The following is a 17,003-nucleotide window of genomic DNA, read 5'->3' on the forward strand; positions in this document are numbered from 1 at the left end:
ACCTATAAAGAGAACAGAGTGGACACAGTTTAAAGAATATATAAACAAATGTAAGGAAGAGACTTAAAAGTTGAGGACTCGAAACGGGAATAAAGAAAACAACCAGGACTATACAAACAAAAGATGACTAATGACGAGAACCCGTGAAGATAAGGATGGAAGACCAAATACATCCCCCTTCCCTCCCTACTTTTACCTTCCTTTTTTTAGCCCTATCTACCCCATTCCCATGCTTACTGTTCTGACTGCGCCTTCGGGGATTATGGTTGATGGTGATGGAATTCGAAGAGGAAGAAAAAAACCTCGTGATGAGGGTTCACTGGAGGAGTTGCGCAGGAAGCGACTTAGAGAGCTATATGGGGGATCTTCTGAGGAAGATTCAGATGGGGAGATGGATGCTGAGGAACAGGTGGTGGCTGGGGAAGCGGGCACTGAATGGGCACAGCCACCGGAGATGTCTGGGGATTTGGGGCCTATGGATACTTCTGAACCTGGGGTTTCTGCAGGAGCTGATCCCAATTGGGATGCTTGGAAAAGGGAGGATGGTTCTTTAAGTGTTCATGGGGCTAAGTGTGGGCAGGATGATTGGGACTCCGACGAATTGCTAGGTACTCCAGATCCACGAGCTCTAGCTGTGTGGAGTTCAGACTCTGAGTAGATTTGGGACACCTGGTGTTTGGGTGTGAGTGTTTGGTCACCCAGGAGGAAGGGGAATAAAATGGGAATGTTTGGCCACTGCACTTTCCGTGTGGCAAGGTGTTGCTGAGGCGCCATTGGGATCTCTATGTTTCCATGAAGACTGGACTTGGACTATGATTTGAATCTGCTGATATCACCTAGCTTGGCTCTCGCTGTGTCTTATCGTGGACCTGTTTTGGATGACTGCACCCTCTTCGGACTTTGGATTGAATTTGACCTGGCTTCTGTCTACTCCCTCTGACTGACGGCTACTCCCGGCTTCTGACTATTGGTTTGTCTTTCGGAATTTCTGCTGCCTCCTGACCTGACCTTGGATTCTTCTAACGACGGCTATTCATCATCCCTTTGAGGCTTTCGGCTTATCTGCACCGTGGAAGCAGCTTTATTGCTTTTCTAGTTTGTTTATTTTCCAGCAATTAACTCTATTTGTTTTCCAAAGCTGAATTGAAACGTTATTTAGTTTTTTATTGAATGCCAGCATGGGAAATTAGCGTGACTCGTTTTTGAGTTATTATTGTCCAATCTACTCTCGAAACACTGAATAGTGAAGTGTTTCAAGGATATTTCCTGTGTTTATGTTATTTTCTGGCTTATCTTCGGAATAAACTCTGTTTTGTATGTTAACTGGCGTCTGACTCTTGACACTTACCTTCTTTTGTATCCCCTTTCTTAACCCTACCCTCATATTTTATGTAAAATCTCTTTTTCCTGAAAACCTTAATAAAAATTATATTTTAAAAAAAGCTGTCTTGATCTTCTACTTTATGAAACTTGGTTGACTACAAGCTTCTGTTGTCACTGGGACTAATGGTATATGAAGAGTTTAGTGCTAAGGATTGCTAGGCCTAAGATTACCAGACAATGACCAGGCCTCTAATAACTGTAGCTCTTTTGCAGAAAGAAAAAGGAGTCTAGCAAGAAAGCTTTGAACAGGCAAATGGAACAGTCCAACTAAGTCTGGCCTCTAGGGGGAATTTTAAGCGCCACCCAAAAACTAATACAAATGGAGGCATATACACTATTGGGAAACCTAAACAGAGGTAACTGAAGCAAAGGAGAGGAAAGGCAGAGCCAAGTCTCCGCACCCTGGCTCTTGAGCGCTCTAACTAGAGGTCAGCTGTGACCAGCAATGCTGTGGAATTTGAATAGGCATGAATGGAGGGTGAAAGGGAGAAACATGTCAAGAGGAAGGCACATCAAGCCAACCCTGACCGGGACTGCCTTCCACCTGGAAACTGATGTCCTCACTGTGGAAGAATATGCAGGTAAAGAATAGGGCTCCACAGTCACCTACGTATCCACTTCCAAGACGCTACACTTGGAAGGCCATCGTACTCGGACAACGGGGATCACCTAAGTAAGTAAGTACTGGTACTGTATTTATTTTTTATTTCTATCCTGCTTTTCTCCCTGCAAGGGGACTCAAAGCAACTTATAACCTATAAAATCAGACAGTAACAGTCAAAAATACAACACAAATCCCCACATTACAATTAACAAATTACAACATTTAAAACATTAAAACATTTTAAAAATTCCATTCCCCATAACAAAAGATATAAAACTGTCATAAAAACACATTAAACATACAATTTAAAAGACATATAATATCATTTTTTTAAATTTAATTTTATTGACGTTTATTATCTTACATCAATGTGTGCGTGAGAGGGAAGAGAAAAGAAGAAGAAAGGTGAAAGAGAGAGAATGGGGAAGTATAATATCCTATTCCTTTAGGCCGTAAAAAGCAAATCAATCACCGGAGGTCTGAGTATTGCACACCACTATAACTGTCCGTCTGCTAATCTTCGGGAAAGGCCTGCTTCCAAAGGATGGTTTTAACCTATATATGGCACATGTTCTGTATCTGAAACACTAGAGCTGACAGGAGAAAACTGGTGACATTTTTGGACTCAGCTGGTCAAATATAACTAGTAACAAATCCAACTTTTGAGGCATACTTCAGAAGTATGAAGCCTCAATTTAGTCATCTTGGCTTTTAGTGAAAGTTCAAGCCAGTTTTGCTCTAGGACACTGGTTCACAACCTGGGGTCCCAGATGTTTGTGGCCTTCAACTCCCATAAAACTTAACAGCTGGTAAACTGGTTGGGATTTCTGGGAGTTGTAGGCCACAAACATCTGGGGACCCCATGTTGAGAACCACTACTCTAGTGCTTCGCGACCTTTGGGCCTCCAGGTGTTTTGGACTTCAACTCCCAGAAATCCCAGCCAGCTTACCAGCTGTTAGGAACCATGGGAGCTGAAGTCCAAAACACCTAGAGGCCCAAAGGTTGAGAACCACTACTCTAGGACCCATTTATCCTTTTGACAGTCTGTGGTTCTATAGATACTAGCACCTCCTTTTAAATTGAAGTATTGTCTTCCTGTGAGCTTTCTTCACTGTATAGCTTTCACATCCATACATAGAAATTGAAAATATTATGGTAGAAATTATTCCTACTCTGGTATCTGTTTCTTTGCACTCAAGGATTGTATCTTTGGTCTTTTACACCTGCCCTCGAAGTCTTGCTGTTTCTGCTCTCTTGACTAGAGTCTCCATTTTGATTAATGATTGAGCTGGAGAGTGCACTCATTGGGACTAACAATTGGATTTAGACCAAAGACAGCAGTTGACTATACATAAGCTATACACAGTCCCCTAAGAGCAGACCCTGAACATAGAAATAATTCATTCTAAGCGTACATGAATGGAAAGTGTTTCTAGTATGTTAGATCAACATCTTGATATCTGTTGGGTGTGTACCTTTATGATGGTTTATTTGCCTCTAAAATTACAGTCTATTTATATACTTAAGTGAGTTGCTCACATTCAAAGTCCTGGCTCTATCCAGTTGTTCCTGGCAGTTTTGCACAGTGCCATCTGGCTATAGGAACCGATGTAAGCATAAAAACAAATTGCCATGTTGTTTTGAGATGAATTCTTAAGTCTCAACAACCATGAAATAGAATAGATCATGGTGTTACGCTGGTAGTTCTTTCACTTTATTCCAGTTACTGGTAGTTTAGCAACCCATAGAAAAGTTTTAAATCTATCTATATATATAAAAGAGTGATGGCATCACGGCGACCCACAAATCAACAAAAGTACAGGCCCCCCAACCTCGAAATTTGACAACACAACCCATCACCCACGCCTCAGGGTTGATACAACAAAAAGAAAAGAAAAATAAAGTCCTAATTAGAGGGAGAGCAATAATTGTTTTTATCCAATTGCTGCCAGTTTAGAGGGCTAATCTCTGCCCACTTGGTCGCCTAGCAACCAATTCAGCCAAAGGACAGCCAGGATTCAGTTAGGGGACAGGCAGATTTAGGCCTCACTTAGGCTTCTTCCACAGATTACCTAATTTGCACTGGATTATATGGCAGTGTAGATTCAAGGGCCTTCTACACAGCTATATAACCCATTTATAATCTTATATTATCTGCTTTGCACTGGATTATCTTGACTCCACACTGCCATATAATCCACTTCAGTGTGCATTTTATACAGCTGTGAAGAAGGGGCCTCATATAATCCAGTTCTAAGCAGATAATTTAAGATTATCAATATACAGTAGAGTCTCACTTATCCAACATAAACAGGCCGGCAGGATAAGTGAATATGTTGGATAATAAGAAGGGATTCAGGAAAAGCCGATTAAACATCAAATTAGGTAATCGTTATACAAATTAAGCACCAAAACATCATATTATACAACAAATTTGACAGAAAAGGTAGTTCCACGCGCAGTAATGTTATGTAGTAATTACAGTAGAGTCTCACTTATCCAACACTCGCTTATCCAATGTTCTGGATTATCCAACGCATTTTTGTAGTCAATGTTTTCAATATATTGATTATGAAAAGGCAGACTGCGTTGGATAATCCAGAACATTGTATAAGCAAATGTTGGATAAGTGAGATTCTACTTTGATATGGAATAATTTCTGGGATAGAATAATGCAGAACAATATAATCTCTAAAACCAGGACAGTAAATAAAGAAATAAAGAAAGTAAATAAAGCAGTGAAATTGGAAATTCCACAAAGGAAACAATCAGGGCCAGCTAACACCTCCCAAGAAAGGATTCTTCCAGAAAGGAAGCTGAGAAGGCAGTGAAGCACTGTGTATTACCAAAGTCATTATTATTACTATTATTATTATTATTATTATTATTATTATTATTATTGTGTTGTGGTCAACCGTGAAAATGAATACAATCTGGCTCCAAGTATTCAAAAACACTAAAATCAGAATATATAAAAATTAATGTGATATAATAAAACAGAACAATACAATCTCTAAAATCAGAACACTAAATAAAGAACAACACTCTGAAAACAGGGGAATTCCACACAGGAAACAATCAGGGCCAGCTAACACCTCCCAACAAAGTATTCCCATCATCAAAGACTGACAAATCCTCTGTTTTCTTAGGGCCACAGACATTAGAAGCACATAAAATATCGCAAACAACACCACTCTGAAAACAAGGGAATTCCAGACAGGAAACAATCAGGGCCAGCTAACACCTCCCAACAAAAAAATCACTCAGAGGAAACAGCCAGGCTTTAAAGCTGCAAGGTCATTACATCCTAATCATTTTTCCTAATTGCAGCATTCATACTTGCCTCCAAGAGACAAAAAAAAACAAAAAAATAATCAGAAATATTGTATATTCACAACTTTTAGGAAATAATATCCCCTGATGGCGCAGCGTGTTAAAGCGCTGAGCTGCTGAACTTCTGGACCGAAAGGCCGTAGGTTTGAATTGGGGGAGCGGAGAGAGCCCCCATTGTTAGCCCCAGCTTCTGCCAACCCAGAAGTTCAAAAACATGCAAATGTGAGTGCATCAATAGGCACTGCTCCGGTGGGAAGATAACGCTGCTCCATGCAGTCATGCCGGCCACATGACCTTGGAGGAGTCTACGGACAACGCCGGCTCTTCGGCTTAGAAATGGAGATGAGCATCAACCCCCAGAATCAGACATGACTGGACTTAACGTCAGGGGAAAATGTTTACCCTTTACCTTAACTACCACCAATTCCTCAATACTTTATTTCCCATACCACCATACTTCGCCACAGCAACGCGTGGCCGGGCACAGCTAGTATATATATATAAATGTAATGTTCGTTTTACTATGGAGTAAACAAAAAAACCACTGAACCAAATCACACCAAATTTGGCCACAAAAGACATAGTCATCCAAAATATGTCTTTCAAACAAAAAACCTAGAAAAATTAAGCCCAAATTAGAGGACGAGAAAGAACTGTTTTCCCCTTGCTGCCAGTTAGAAGGGTAGGCTCCGCCCACTTCATCTCCTAGCAACCCACTCAGCCAGAAATGGCGCCCAGGGCCTGTTCACTCAGGCCTCTTGCACACTGCCTATAAAATACAGATTATCTGATTTGAACTGGATTATATGGCAGTGCAGACTCAAGGCCCTACCACACACCTATATAACCCAGAATGCCAAGGCAGGATAATCCACAGTATCTGATTTGAACTGGATTATCTTGAGTCCACACTGCCATATAATCCAGTTCAGTGTGGAGTTTATACAGTTGTGTAGAAGGGGCCTCATATAATCCAGTTCTAAGCAGATAATATAAGATTATAAATAGAATATATAATAATTACTGTGGTATAATAATACAGAACAACATAATATCTAAAATCAGGACAGTAAATAAAGAGTAACACTCTGAAAACTGAAATTCCAGAAAGGAAACAACCAGGGCTAGCTAATACCTCCCAACAAAGGATTCCCCCAGGCAGGAAGCAGGCAGGCTTTGAAGCTGCAAACCCATTAAATGTTATTCAAGGTGGCTAATTGCAGCATTCATACTTGCTGTACCGAGACTATTCATTTCTATTCAACCTGGCCAACCAAGGATTCCACAAGGTTGAAAGCGGCCAAACTTGCAAGCAGCAAGGCTATTCACTGCTGTTCAACCTGGCTAACCAAGATTTCCCCTAGATGGAAAACCCCCAGGCTTTGAAGCCAATATGCTATTCCATCCCATTCAACCTGGCCAATGAAGGATGCCCCTATGTAGAAAGCGGCCAGACTTTGAAGCAGCGAGGTTATTCAGTGCAATTTAAATTGGCCAAAAAACCATTCCCCTAGAACGCAAGTACCCAGCCTTCCAAGCAGCAAGCCTATTCCATTGTATTCCAGCTCACCAAACAAGCATTCGCATAAGAAGAAAATGGCCAGGCTTTGAGGCTGCAAGGCTATTCACTGCTATTCCACCTGGTCAACAAATGATTCCCATAAGCCACAGCAACGCGTGGCCGGGCACAGCTAGTAATGTTATAAAATTATGAAAATTAATAACCATATGCATAACATTATTTGTGCATGTATTTTATATATTCCATATTCCACTGGTACATATGCTGTAATGGAAATTCCATTTCATTGTCATACTAAGATGTGGATTCTGTTATTAATAATTTCATGTATTCTGTCTTGAATTAGCATAATGTCTATGAGCAGTATAGAAATAAAAGTGAATTATATTTGTTACTGAATGGCTCATGAGCCATTTATTACTCATAGGCAGTCTTTGTCCTTTGCAATAAATCATACTTGCTTGGCTACATCTGTTCTTATTTTTTAAATAACTCAACATAGCTTTTGTATATCATTGTATATCAAGTTTCTCATTTGTTCTTGCTTGTGCTTGCATTTTACTAATGTGTCATAGATTTTGCCCGTCCAGATGAGAGGTAAAAGATCCTGTTATACCAGTGATTCCCAAAGTGGGTGCTACCGCCCCCTGGTGGGTGCTGCAGTGATCCGGGGGGGGCGGTGATGGCCACAGGTGCATTTGGGGCCAGGGCCAGGGGAGGGGCAGGGCTGGGCCTCTTCCCAAGTGCTGGAGACAAGGCTGAGTCCCTGAGGTGCCTGTTAGGACACAGGGGGCGGAGCTAGAGGAGTGGGCGTGGCTTCTTCCCAAGAGCCTGAGATAGGGCTGAGAATCTATACCTCTCATGAGGCACTTGTTGGGACACAGAGGGTGGAGCTAGGGAAGGGGGTGGGGCCTCCTTCCAAGAGCCCAACACAGGGCTGAGCCTGTATACCTCTCCTGAGAGGCCTTTTAGGACTAAAGGGTTGGGGCGGGGCCTCTTCCCAAGAGCGCAAGACAGGGCTGAGCCTCTGTATACCTCCCCTGAGGCGTTTGTTAGAACACGGGGGCGGGGTATAGAGGTTCAGCCCTGTCAGCCATTTGGGAAGAGCCCTGCCCCCTCCTCTAGCCCCGCCTCCTGTGTCCTGGCAGGCGTAGCAGGACAGGGATAGAAGCTCAGCCCTGCCTCAGAGCTCATAACTCCGCCCATCCCAGCCCTGGCCACCCATTTGTGGCCCCGCCAAGCTCCCCCTCCCAGCTCTGCATCTTGGACTAGGGGAGAGGCTCAGCCCTGCCCTCTTGAGCAGGAGCCACGCCTACCCCTCTAAGCCACGCCCCCCTTTCCAGGGGGTGCTGAGTAATATTTTTCCTGAAAAGGGGGCGGTAAGCCAAATAAGTTTGGGAACCACTGTGTTATACTATCGATGTGGGTAGACTGACTCTCCATCAATGCAATTTAAATCATTACACACTGTAATTCTGTTCCTTTTGCTGTGACCAATTCATTACTTGATGGGCAATCTTCTGGTGATGTTTCCTGCATTAATGTGATGTGCCTTCACTGCCATTCAGTAATGTAATAACAAGAACTGAAATCAGAAAATAACAACCTCTTTATTAGATATATTATGCTAATTTTCTCATCTCAGAAATTGTACCAGATCATCCCACTGATATGTCCAAGTGTTAGATCTACATACCCAAGTAGATGATTCATTGAAAGTATTCCTCATTTAATGGAGAAGATGTATTTTTGGGTGTCACTTCATTAACAGAAATTTTGACACCAGAGGCAGAAACAACGTGGAAAGAATAGGGAAAAGTTCCCACACCATACAAAAAAGAAGAGCAAACCATCATGTTTTAGCAGACTTTTTACTAAAATTCACAATAAGCACATGTGAAAGAAAATGAAAGCTGTGCATGAGTAAACAAAAGCATTTGAACCTTCTAAAGATCATTTGAAACTTTCTGTAAAATGTATCCAGGCTTGTTTTTGTTTTCTTTCACCAATTTCCACGTTTCTCAAGATTTCCATTTTGGTGGCCAAGCTAACATATCTACACTTCTTTAGAATTCTGAGGGTAGCTAGTTTGGCAGGCTTATCTCTTTCTTCCTCTTCTCTCTGTTTTGATATTCACCCATTCTCAGTATGGGATTGTGGAGGCAGCTGCTGTTTACCTTGCCTGTTGTAGTCAGGCACACACAGCTAAAGCAGAATCAGCTAGAATAAAACTCCATTCTTTCCCACCTTAAGTTTTACTGTATTGATATTGAAGACAAACTGATTCAAAAAGTCGGGGTTTCTCTAGCCCTTTCTCATTATCCTCCCAGCAGTAATACTACTAAATAGCTTTCAGTTTTACACAGAGCAAGGAAGAAAATCAAGGGGACTGGGAAAATGAAATTTCTATATATATAGGAGTGATGGAATCAGGGCACCGGACAAAACAACAAAACTACAGGCCCCCCAACCTCGAAATTTGACAACACAACCCATCATCCATGGCTCTAGGTTGCTACAACAAAAAGAAAAGAAAAATAAAGTCCTAATTAGAGGGAGAGCAATCATTGTTTTTATCCAATTGCTGCCAGTTAGAGGACTAAGCTCCACCCACTTGGTCACCTAGCAACCTACTCAGCACAGGCACAGTTAGGCCTCACTTAGGCCTCTTCCACAGATTATCTGATTTTAACTGGATTGTATGGCAGTGTAAACTCAAGGCCCTTCCACACAGCTATATTACCCATTTATAATCTTATATTATCTGCTTTGAACTGGATTATCTTGAGTCCACACTCCCAGATAATTCACTTCAGTGTGCATTTTATACAGCTGTGTAGAAGGGGCCTCATATAATCCAGTTCTAAGCAGATAATATAAGATTATAAATATACAGTAGAGTCTCACTTATCCAACATAAACAGGCCGGCAGAACGTTGGATAAGTGAATATGTTGGATAATAAGGGATTCAGAAAAAGCCTATTAAACAACACATGGACAACGTATAAATACTATACAATACTACACAGGGACATAGACCCCTCTATCCTCACCACTTTCACAGTACACAAACAACCAAATGCATACTAAAGATAAAGACAACTATACAAACACACATTCAATATCACCACTACCTCTACAATTTCTCACCAACACCACCAGACAACTCCACAGCAACACGTGGCCGGGCACAGCTAGTGACTTAATAAAAGGAGCTTTTCTTTATAGAATCAGAATTGAAAGAGACCACAATGATAATCCAGCCCAACTTGTTCTGTCCTGCAGAAAAATACAATCAAAGTACCCCTGACAAATGGCCACGTGGCCCCTGCTTAAGAACATGCAGAGAAGGGGACTCCACCATACTCCGAAGCAGAATATTCCCTGCCAAATAGATCTTACCATACTAATGTTTAGGTGGATTATTTTTTTCCTACTATTTGAATCCATTACTCCATGTCCTAGTCTCCAGAGCAGCAGAAATAAGTTTGTCCTCTCCTCAAATATGTAAACATGGCTCTCATATCCCCTCTTAGGCCCCTTTCACATGATTTACTTTGAACTGGAATATATGCAAATGTGGACTCAGATACCCAGTTCAAAGCAGATATTGTGGGATTTTCTGCCTTGATATTCTGGGTTATATGACTGTGTGGAAGGGTCCGCAGCCTTCTTTTCTCCAAACGTACCCAGCTTCCTCAGCTGCTTCTCACAGGGCTTGGTTTCCAAACCTTTAAGATTTGAGCGTCCTTCTCTGGATATGTTCTACCTTGTCAATCCCCTTCATGAATTGTGATGCCCTGAACTGGACACAATATTCAAAGTGAGGTCTTCAGGCTAACCGTACCCAGCTCTTTAAGCCTCAAAGGGCATGGTCTCCAGACCTTTGATCATTTTAATTGCCCTCCACTGGACAAGCTGCCCTCCAGCTTGTCCATATTTATCTTAAAAGTGGTGCCCAGAACCGGACACAATATTCAAGGTTGATCAGACCAAAAAAAGAATAAAGGAGTACCATGACTTCCCTTAATCTAGACACTTTACTCCTATACAGCCCAGAATCACATTGGCTTTTTAAGTTGCTGCACCACACTGTTGACTCATATCCAGCTTGTATTCTACTAAGACCCATAGATTCCTTTCACGTGGACTGCTTTCAAGTCAGGTCTCACCTATCCTACATCTGCGCATTTCATTTTTATTGTCTAAGTCAGTGCTTCTCAACCTGTCCCCAGATGTTTTGGCCTTCAACTCCCAGAAATCCCAGAAATCCTAACAGCTGGTAAACTGGCTGGGATTTCTGGGAGTTGTAAGCCAAAACACCTGGGGACCCACAGGTTGAGAACCACTGGTCTAAGTGTAGGACTACAAATTTCTCTTGGTTGAAATTTTGTTCGTTTTACTTAGTTATGCATGTCATGACCATTCTTTACAATTTATAACCAAACTAGCTGTGCCCGGCCACACGTTGCTGAAGCTTATGGGAATCATTTGTTGGCCAGGTGGAATAGCAGTGAATAGTCTTGCATCCTCAAAGCCTGGCTGTTTTCTTCTTTTGGGAATCCTTGAGCTGGAATGCAACGGAATAGGCTTGCTGCTTGGAAGGCTAGGTACTTGCGTTCTAGGGGAATGGTTTTTTGGGCTGCTAGAATTCCAATGAATAGCCTCACTACTTCAAAGCCTGGCTGCTTGCTACCTAGGGGAATCTTTGGTTGGTCAGATTCAATAGTACAGAGTAGTATCGCTGCTTCAAAGCCTGACCGTCTTCTGCCAAGGTTAATCCTTTGTTGGTTTGGTTGAATTGCACTGAATAGCCTTGCAGCTTCAATGCCTGGCCGCTTTCTACCTTGTAGAATCCTTGGTTGCCCAGGTTGAATGGCAATTAATAGTCTCAGTGTGGCAAGTATGAATGCTGCAATTAGTCACCTTGATTAGCATTTAATGGCCTTGCAGCTTCAAAGCCTGCCTGCTTCCTGCCTGGGGGAATCCTTTGTTGGGAGGTGTTAGCTGGCTCTGATTGTTTCCTGTCTGGAATTCCCCTGTCTTCTGAGTGTTGTTCTTTATTTACTGTCCTGATTTTAGAATTTTTAAATGTTCTGTTTTATTATACCACAGTAATTTTCTATATTATATTTATAATCTTATATTATCTTCTTAGAACTGGATTATATGAGCCCCCTTCCACACTATTGAATATTCTGCTTTGAACTGGATTATATGGCAGTGTGGACTCAAGATAATCCAGTTCAAAGCCGATTCTGTGGATTATGTGCCTTGGCATTCAGGGTTATATAGCTGTGTGGAAGGGCCTTGAGTCTACACTGACATATCATCCAGTTCAAATCAGAAAATCTGTATTTTATAGGCAGTGTGGGGGCGGGGCCACACTAAATGAATTGGAAGGCACCATAGCACAAAGGACAGATCAGAAATCTTGGGAAATCAAAAGTCTCTGTGAGGAAAGGAAATCTTTGAAGTCTGTTCAGTTCTGGATGGTTATTGCCACACAGTATAAAGTCCCGACATGACTGAATTCTACATATCTTTGCACTGACTTTAATATAATGTTGACATTACTTTATGTATCACTGTCTTATATGGCTTTTTTAATCTACAGTATTCCCTCACTACTTCACGGTTCACTTTTCGCAGATTTGCTGTTTTGCAGTTTTTCAATAAACTCTAAAAGACTATTATAAATCATAAAAAATTACAATGTACAGCCTAAGGAAGGGAAGAAGGAGAAGCCGAAGGGAGAGAAAAGGAGCCCAAGCGGCAACAGGAGAAGGAGGCGATGTATCAACTCATGATTGGTTGATGAAGACTTAAAATAGTGTATAACTACTAAAATAATGTATAAATATTAAAATAAATATAGTGTCCCTACTTTGCGGATTTTCACTTATTGCAGGTGGTTCTGGAATGTAACCCCTCAATAAGTGAGGGAATACTGTAATTTGAATACAATTCTGATGTGACTTGAATTAATACAGTTCAGACATGACTTCAGTTAATACAGATCCGACATGACGTGAATTTCTGTGCTCCTTCTAGCTTCCTATGCTTCCTTCCAGTGCTAAACTAACTGACAAATCCTAACTGACAAAAATAACTGCCATTTGGAAGCTGGCAAGAGCTGAGGCTAAGCTCCGCCCCCTTAGAACCTTAAAGGGATAGGGCAGAGCCTTCTGGTGGCATGACAATGGCTCTTCCTTGACCTCTAATTTGGACTTTATTTTTCTAGAATTTTTTGATTGAAAAACATAGCTTGGATGACTATGTCTTTTGTGACTTCATTAATAATAATAAAATTATAATAAAAAATTAAAAAACCATTATAAAATTGAATTATTTACCAATTTAAAATCTAGGCTAAAGACCACATACAAGTAACTACAAGTAGTAGTTTACTACTACTATGTCTTTTGTGGCAAAATTTGGTGTGATTGGGTTCAGTGGTTTTGCTGTTTACTCCATAATAAAGCAGTTCGAAAACATGCAAATGTGAGTAGATAAATAGGTACCGCTCCAGCGGGAAGGTAACGGCGCTCCATGCAGTCATGCCGGCCACATGACCTTGGAGGTGTCTACAGACAACGCCAGCTATTCGGCTTAGAAATGGAGATGAGCACCAACCCCCAGAGTCGGTCACGACTGGACTTAACGTCAGGGGAAAACCTTTACCTTTTCTTACCATAATAAAATGTCACATTACATTTTTATATATATAAAAGATGAATGAGTTTAACATCAATCAATATTAACATGAACATACTTGAGCCAAGGAAGGAAGGAAGGAGTGGATGGGATGCCATTTCTCTTACTCAGAATCTAGTCATCGTTAGCTTTCACGAAAAAGAACTCCTATTTAAGAAAAATTGTTGTTGTGATATGCCTTTAAGTCATTTTTGACTCATGATGATCCTAAGACTAACCTGTAGTCTGGTTTCCTTGAGAAGAATTAGTTCAGAATAAGTTTGCTTTTGCCTTCCTCTGAGACTGAGCCCCCTTCCACACTATTGAATATTCTGCTTTGAACTGGAATATATGGCAGTGTGGACTCAGATATTCCAGTTCAAAGCAGATATTGTGGGATTTTCTGCCTTGATATTCTGGGTTATATGGCTGTGTGGAAGGGCCCTGAGAGAATGTGGCTTGTCCAAGATGACCCAGTGAATTTCTATGGCTGTGCAAGGATTTGAACCCTGGTCTCCAGAATCCTAGCCCAATGCTAGTTTTCAAGAAAATTATTACTTCAATCTAATTATTATTCTAATAGATGCACTGAGTCAAGGATGACTCTCTGGGCCAATGTGTACATTGGTTAATGGGTCTGCTGTAGTTGGTACTAAGGGCCCTTCTGCATAGCCGCACATTCCAGAATATAACGGCGGATAATCCACAATATCTGCTTTCAACTGAGTCCACATTGCCATAAAATCCAATGTAGATTTTATACAGCTGTGTGGAAGGGACCTAAGAGATTTAATTATGTTATTTGAAATTCCCTAGTCATATACGAGTCCACCCACTTAAGCAGCTGAATAAGCTTTTTTCCCCTTCTTTTGGCATCTCCATATTGGCAGGGACAATGTTGGCTGGAACAAAGGAAATGGTCCTTATGGTACCTTTTCCTAGATTCTGAACTACTCTTTCATGAGAATTCCACTTGTCTCCTGCTTTCTTGACTTGGTGTAAGTTAGTTAACTTCTGGTAACCTTTTGACCTAAGACCTGAAGAGGTCATAGTATACTGCTTTCCTGCATGAGATATTCACACTTGAAGTACTTTCCCTGGTTTAATGTTTTACTTTTTATGTATATTTTCTATTTTTTTATTTTCTTCTCTGCCTTTCAGAATATTACTGTTGCAATAGATTGGTGAGGTATTCATTAGAAAGAGCAGTAGTGGTAGCAATATTTCAAAGCAGACGTTTAATTGACAGCAGTAATTACAAAATGTAACATTTTGGCACACCTGCGCTGTAGAATCAATGCAGTTTGCCACCACTGTAATTCTAATGGCTCAACGCTATGGAATCATGGGAATTTTAGTTTTGCAAGGTCTTTTCCCCTTTCTGCCAAAGAGTGCTGGTTCCTCACCAAACTACAATTCTCAGGATTCCATAGCATTGAGCCATTGTAGTTAAAGTGGTATCAAACTGCATTTATTCTACAGTACAGATGTATCCTTTGTTTCTCCAGCATCTCAATTTTTCCAGTTAGAACCATCTGTGGCTTGCTGAAGCTTACAGTAGTTGTGAAATATCTTGCAAACCAAACAACATTAATATATTTCTCTACCTCTACAATGAAGAGCCACACAGTTCCTACCTCTGTGAAAAAAGAATGAACCCCAATTCTATTACTTCTTAAATGCTGAGGTATCTTCACCAGAGTCATTAAGGACTGAACACATAGGGCAGGTATAGCTGGGCAAAGTATCTATTTTTCCCTTTCCAGTGGGAAATATTTAACCACTTGAAATACTCTCCATTTCAGTTAGACTTTCAATTTCCAAATAATAACCTACAAATCACAGTATTCCCATGCTGTTATATATATATATATATATATATATATATATATATATATATATATATATATATATATATATATGCTTAGTTTTATATTTGTAATGTAAAAGACAGTATATAATCACACTTTGCATGTCAGATATAACCCAGATATTTGTTTGCTCTCGGGAAATATAAAGTAGCTGGCTAGCTGCCATATGGCTCTAGAAACTGTTGGTGTTTATTATTTTTGTCCCTGATTCCCAAGGGTAGTTTTCTTCATCTGAAACAGTTGCCAAAGAGAACACAATCCATGTTATACAATCCATGCAGGCTGTGTGAAACCCTGTCGTTCTTCTAGCTTGTTCAACAATCGTGGTTTAATAAGCAACTATATTGGTGTCTCAGTCCAAGTAGAAATACGTTTTATAATACTACAAGGAAGGGGAAAGGGCATATTGTATACACAGTATTCACTTTGCTGCCCACTAGAGCAGTCTTTCTCAACCTTTTTACCCTGACGAAACCCTTGAAATAATTTTCAGGTCTCAGTTATCCTTGCATAAAAGAAATTATATTTATAGTTCAAAAAAGGGGTTTTCCATCCCGTTTATGATATTTTGTGGGACTTCTAGAAACCTCTTGTAGATGTCTTGGGTTCTAGGAAACCCTGGGTGAGAAACTTTGTTCCATGGTGTTTTTAAACATGCTTAATGTAGTCTAAAGATTTAAAAATATAGATATATCTGTATAAAGGCCTAAATCCAAATTGCTTGACGTGCTGACTCCATTGCTGAATGGTTAGTCAGTTCTTAAGGAAATTACACTGATTCTGTGGGTTGTGTTTAGATGGAGCATACAGTGTGGTTTGTGCCAATATTAATGTATAGTAGCAAAGTATTTTGCCATATAGATCTCTTACAGCGTGTCTATGTGGACTAAAATAATTGTATTCACCTTGTAGGTGTTGTGATAATGACATACGGCATTATTGAGGATTTTGCTTGCAATTTAGTTTTTTGGGCTTTAATCTGAATAAAAAACCATGCCTTTACCACGCTCTTGTACAGAAAATCTGGAGCCTTTAGCGTATGTATGACTTCTAACTGGTATTATTTTGCTGAGTTTTTTTTGAGTAGGAGTTAATGGTGGTGGAAATGGTTGATGAAAGGTTGTTTTCTGGGTCGAATTGTAATGTTTTTAAACGAAGATGTGCATATGAGGATATTTGCATAGTATTATTAGCAACCCCTATTTAAGATTATATTAAAAAGGTAAAGGGTTCCCCTTTACATTTAGTCGAGTCCGACTCTAGGGAGTGGTGCTCATCTCCTTTTCTAAGCTGAAGAGCCGGCGTTGTCTGTAGAAGCCTCCAAGATCATGCGGCTGGCATGACTGCATGGAGCGTCGTTACCTTCCCAACAAAGCTATCGATCTACTCACATTTGCATGTTTTCGAACTGCCAGGTTGGAAGAAGCTGGACCTAACAATGGGAACTCACTCTCCACAGATTCAAACTGCCGACCTTCCGGTCAGCAAGTTCTGAAGCAGAGGCTATGGCCATGTTGCCCAAAATAATGCAAAGGATAAAAAATGTGAACTGTCTCTTAACAGCCGGGGGAAATGTGTGGCTGATTACGGCA

Source organism: Anolis carolinensis, chromosome 4 (genome assembly GCF_035594765.1).
Source record: "Anolis carolinensis isolate JA03-04 chromosome 4, rAnoCar3.1.pri, whole genome shotgun sequence".
Classification (NCBI taxonomy): Eukaryota; Metazoa; Chordata; class Lepidosauria; order Squamata; family Dactyloidae; genus Anolis; species Anolis carolinensis.